Raw genomic sequence first — 4,252 nt, 5'->3', positions numbered from 1 at the left:
GGAGGGGCGTCCCGGGACGAGGTCAGGAGGGGGTTTGGGAGGACCGGTCTCTAGACTGGGGGGCTCTGAGGTTGGCGTTGGGGGCATTGGGAGGCGCGGGGAGCTCAGACTGGGTGCTGGGTGGGAGGGTAAACGCCGGGTGGAAGCCGAAGGGCTAGCAGGTGGAGGGGCGCAGAGCCGGGGAGTTTGAGCCGGTCGGTTGGAGCGAACCTCGTCCCACAGGACCTGGAGGAAGCGGGGTGACCCTGCCGCCGGGCTGCGGGGTAGGGTGTGGTTTCTGTCGGGGTCTGCCTCCTAGTGATCGACTCGCTGGAGCGGGGCTGTAATTTAGAGAGGACTCTGCCTCCGAACTCTGCTTTCCTGTCCCGAGCGGGGTCCGCCCTCCGGGAATCTCCTGTTCCCAGAGACCCTGGGTCACTTTTGCGGGGTTCGTAATGTATGCTGAAGAGGATTTAGAAGACTTTTTCTGGAGCTGCCCTTTCATCCCGCCTTTCTCAGCCAGCTACTGGTTCCACTTCCCTAAGTGCCGGTCGCAGTGGAAATAGTGTGTGCACAGGCGCTCGGACCCTTCAGAAACTCAAAATATTTCTGCATGCCGGCCCAGCTCCTCTGGAGTTCTAGAAGGGGGGCTTTCTGGTGGCCAACATTAGGCTTTAACTTCAGCCATCAGAGTAACTATAGCTAGGCCTCTTGTTCATTGCTGTGTGCCTGTGGCTAAACTTGAACCCTCTCTGGTGTGTTGATTTCCTTAATGCGTACACCGCAGACTGGCTTATAAAATCCCTTTGGGCTTTTCTATGAAAGGGCGCAGGTTATTTATTTATTTTTATTATTGTTTTTGACCATTCCCTTGATTATTTGAGTGGGCAGAGGAAGACTACCGTACCGTCCGCTCTGCCTAGGGTTTCGGAAAGTAAATCTGGTGGTTTCCAGTCCCCAGTCACACGGACCCAACATCTGTGCATTCGTTTTCACCAACTGCTGTTTCTCAATGTAAAACCTGATCATCTTCTTCCTTGTTGGCAAAGGTGTCTTGAAATTTGTGTTGCTGAGTCAGCAAGCCTTTCAGATTTGCCTGGGTTTTGTTGTTTGCGTATTCTATCAAGATGGGAACTCGAACAAGTCATTTCTCCTAAGGATCGGGTGTCGCCACCAAGAAGGGACGGTTTGTGCCAGCTCTCCAGAGAGAAAAGGTGAGAGCCATGGGGACTTTACATTGCTGCCTTCTTCATCTGGTTTTCAATAGAAAAGGTGAGGACTGGGAAGGGTAGAATTTGAGATCTCCAGGATGAAAGTGAGCCCTGGGAGTAGATTGCTATTGCTCTCTCAAAGAAATTCAAGTGGCTTCTTGCCAATGACTTCTCCTGTTTAACCAGTCTTAGAGGGTGCTTTCTACATGGTTTGCACTTTAAGACATGCTTTATGGGATGAAGGACATAAGCCATGATTTCTGCATTTGAACTGGGAAATTTTTATTTCTTTTGTTGCATGAATCTTTACTGGGTGCCTCCTTTCTGTCAAGCCCCATGCTCAGTCCTGGGGGTACTGTGAGGAGCAACAAGAGCTCTGTCTTCTGGAACTTGTTTTTTTGGTAGAAAAGACAGCAAGCCATAGACAGTGACAGGTTTTGTCAGTGTGATATGCGTTGAGGAGGGGGACTCACAGGACAAAACTCCCACCGCTCCAGGAAGGGGGTAGGAAGGAGGGTGAGAAGCTCAGGAAGGCTCTGGAAGATGATAGCAAGGTGAATTGTGAAGGAGTAGGATTTAGAAAGTAGGGGCAGTAGCCTGGCAGAGGAGTGGGCAAAGCTGTGAAGCTACCTGGCATGTCTGGACCACTGTACGTAGCTCAGTGGCTAGAGCAACAAAGCGTTGGTGTGGGATAGAGGATGCTGGGTAGGTGGGCAGAGGTCTGAGTGTGGAGGGTCTGGTGAGCCATGCCAAGGCTGGGGGGGGGGGCGCAAAAGGATTTTAGGGGAAGAATTCCAATTGGGGAGGGGGAGCATTTAAAGTTTACATACTCGCCAGAAAGTGTGGGTTGGATTTGATTGGATTATTATCTTTGTGACTGTTCCTTACACCATGCCAGTTTCTGGTAAGGGGGAGATTTTGCCCTCAGCTTGATGATGAACATAGAGAACTCTGGAGGACAGACAGAATGCTGTGAAAGTTGATAAAAGGGTATTTCCTTTCAATTGGGCACACCAAGGCATCATGGAGGTGCTATTTATTTATTTATTAACCCCTAGAGTGCCGGGGTTAATGATCTCGCTCCTCCTGTCTTTCTCCAAAAGTGCTGGAAGCGCTATCGCGCTCCTCCTGCAGTGTCTAGTTCTAAGTCTGCTTTTATTAGTGATGATGATATTGCTAAATATGTCAATTCTTGCTGTGAAGATGACGATTTTTGTGGAAGATATTGAATATGTAACTTCATTTACTTGCGATTCATAATTTTTTCCCTAAACTGCTGTAAAATCAGCAAAAATGCCTTGGCAATTTTGGCATAGTTCCTAGGATATTGGTTGGCACTCAAAGGGTTAAAATACATTTGACTGGAATCAAACCCAGGACCCTTCAGTCTGCAGGCTGAAGATCTATCCACTGAGCCAAACCAGCTAGGGCTGGAGGTACTATTTAAATGGGGCCTTGAGAATATGGGTCAGGTGAGGGTGAGTGGCCAAGTGAATGGGATTCTGTGTGGAGCTGAGGCATAGAGGTGGGGAAACGGGATGTATATGTGGTAGTAGATCATCACTTAAAATCTTTGGGAGAGGTTGGGGAGAGGGAGGTATAGATGAAAGAGGGTACTGAAGGGAGGTGCACTGGCAAATAGGGTTGATAGGGAGGGACCAGATTTTGATGAGTTTCAGTGTCAACCCAAGGAGCTTGAACTTTATTCCAGAAATCCAGTGGAAATGTGGAAGAAGCAGGATCAGAACTGTATTTCAGGAAGCTCAATCTTGCATCTGTCTCTGAGGTGGACTAGAAAGAGAGATAAGAGTTGGGGAAAGCCAGTGGGAAAGAATACTTATCAAGGTGAGAGGCATAAAGGTCCCAACCAGAGGGCTCTGAGGACTTGAGGAAGGAGGAGAGAGCAAGCCATGGCAGCTGCGGGGCAGTGGGAGAGAAGGTTGAGGGGGAGCAAGTCTCCCAGGTTTTTCTTCTAACTGCCTGGGTCAGAGTGGAGCCAGAGAATCTAGGAGGAGAAGCAGAATTGGGAAGAAGGAAGGTGAATTTGGCCTCAGATATGTTGTAAGTACCTAAGGTGCCAACAGGAAGGGGATGGTGGGCTAGGGAGAAAAGTCCCTGATTCATTCTACACATGCCTGCAGAAATTGTATGCCAGGGCTTGTGCTTGGCACTTGGAGTACAGAGATAAATTAAATGGTCTCTTTTCTGTGTTTAATTTTTACCTCAGACTTGCTTATATTTATTTACTAAGCTATTTTTAATGAATGTAGTAAGCATCTGTATCTCAGCCACTCAAAACAAAAGCTTGGGGTTTGAAACAAAAAAGTATACATCTAAGCATGCAATCTTCCCATTTTCATCCTCAGATCATCATTATCCCCTTGCTTTCATTTTAATTTTTAAAAAAAAATATATTTTATTGATTTTTTACAGAGAGGGAGGGGGAGGGATAGTCAGAAACATAGATGAGGGAGAAACATCGATCAGCTGCCTCCTGCACACCCCCCATTGGGGATGTGCCCACAACCAACGTACATGCCCTTGACCGGAATCGAACCTGGGACCCCTGAGTCCGCAGGCCGACGCTCTATCCACTGAGCCAAACCGGTCAGGGCCCCTTGCTTTCATTTTAATATAGGTTTATTGTACCTATGTATTTCAGAGGAAACATGTATAATTTAATTTTGCTAAGATTTGTCATCCATATTATTTTATGTCATTTGTTTTTACTACTAATATTCTATGGTGTAAGTACACCACAGTTTATCACCTGATCTTCACTGATGGGCACTTAGTTGTTTCCAGGTTTTAGCTGTTGCAAGTGTGCTGCTCTGAACATTTCCATATACACATCTCCTGTTGAACATGTGCAAGAGGTTTTCGTGGTATAAACTTAGCGGTGATATTTTGCTGGGTCATCAGGTAAATAAACATTCAACTTTTGTTGATATTGCCTGACTGTTTTCTGAAGTGGTTGTACCAGTTACATTCTGCCAGCAGCAGTGTATAGGACTTCCAATTGCTCCACATTTTTGCCAACACTTGATATAGGCAGACTTTTT

General features: G+C 47.0%; 1 protein-coding gene across 3 annotated transcripts in view; it reads left to right on the top strand.

The window, feature by feature from the left end:
- Positions 1 to 1,028: 1,028 nt before the first annotated feature.
- Positions 1,029 to 4,252, top strand: part of DTX2 (deltex 2, E3 ubiquitin ligase) — a 37,837-nt gene continuing 34,613 nt past the window's right edge. For all 3 annotated transcript variants that reach the window (XM_005879148.2, XM_005879147.2, XM_005879146.2), the window contains exon 1: positions 1,029 to 1,193. The gene's annotated coding sequence lies outside the window, so the exon portion shown is untranslated. The remainder of the gene's footprint in view (positions 1,194 to 4,252) is intronic.

This window comes from Myotis brandtii, unplaced genomic scaffold (assembly GCF_000412655.1).
Source record: "Myotis brandtii unplaced genomic scaffold, ASM41265v1 scaffold583, whole genome shotgun sequence".
In the NCBI taxonomy this organism is placed as follows: domain Eukaryota; kingdom Metazoa; phylum Chordata; class Mammalia; order Chiroptera; family Vespertilionidae; genus Myotis; species Myotis brandtii.
This window is presented reverse-complemented; position numbering and strand designations above follow the sequence as displayed.